Genomic DNA, 1,043 nt, shown 5'->3' with positions numbered 1-1,043 from the left:
CTCCAAACCACCGTAATGCATTCCACTATACCCAGCTTCTTTGTGCTTAGCGCGCCTGGCTGCTGCACTCTGGTTTCATTTGTCAAAGGCAGCAGCGGTGAAGTGCTTGTGTTTTGTAGGGTGCTTTTTTTTGTTTGTTTGTCTGCATTAACCATACCCAACCAGCATCTTTACCAATCAGATCCACTTATTGTCACAATATATTCATATATCCATTGCTTGGCTTAACACCCTGTAACCTTCTTCATAACTCAAGAAGACTCACGGGGGTCTTAGGACTGGCCGCCAACATTTAAATCATACAAATGCAAACAATGCTCAAGAAATCTGTGAAGTGCTCGTTGTGTTTTGCACAATGTATTCTGTGTAAGATGCCGACAAGACTTCAGAGGACACATTACACAGAGAGGCAGGGAGAAGCTGCAGGACAAGCAGGATAGCTTGATGAGCAACGCACAGCAGTGGAGGATTACGTGCTCTTTATTGCAATAGTTGTAAATCATAACTTAGCTCGACGAGGATGGGATTCGAACCCACGCGTGCAGAGCACAATGGATTAGCAGTCCATCGCCTTAACCACTCGGCCACCTCGTCTGACCGTCCCCTTCACCTGCAGCGCCCCCATCTGTCAAAAACACACCTACACCCGTCAACCACTGAACCAGATTCATGTGTAAGTATTTAGGTATTTGGTGAAGTAAAACCATTGCAACAATATGTATTCACATGTCACACCATATGAGTAATTAACAGGTTACAGAGTGAAAATGCACCTTCAACCAGTGTACATAGGTTAAGATTTGTGGAACACAGTTTACCATCTTTTCAGGCTGATATAACGCTTGATGATGTAATAAAGCAGTAAAACTGGTGTGCATCATGGCTGTTTGACCAGACAAACCTCTAGTTAACTCCATCTAGAAGAAGGTGTCACTTGTCAGTGTACCTATAAAGTAAATTTCAAAAAATGTACCAAATATTAATACTAATGATAATAACAATAGTCCATAAAAACATTTCCTATAGACACAAACAGATGTTCC

The 1,043-nt window shown here is 42.1% G+C and overlaps 1 non-coding gene across 1 annotated transcript; it reads right to left on the bottom strand.

The window, feature by feature from the left end:
• Window positions 1–512: 512 nt before the first annotated feature.
• Window positions 513–594, bottom strand: trnas-gcu (transfer RNA serine (anticodon GCU)). Its single transcript has one exon. It is a non-coding gene; the product is annotated as a tRNA-Ser (tRNA).
• Between the last annotated feature and the right edge of the window lie 449 nt (window positions 595–1,043).

Source organism: Myripristis murdjan, chromosome 22 (assembly GCF_902150065.1).
Source record: "Myripristis murdjan chromosome 22, fMyrMur1.1, whole genome shotgun sequence".
Classification (NCBI taxonomy): domain Eukaryota; kingdom Metazoa; phylum Chordata; class Actinopteri; order Holocentriformes; family Holocentridae; genus Myripristis; species Myripristis murdjan.
Note: the sequence above shows the minus strand (reverse complement) of the source record. Positions and strands in the feature narration are given on the sequence as shown.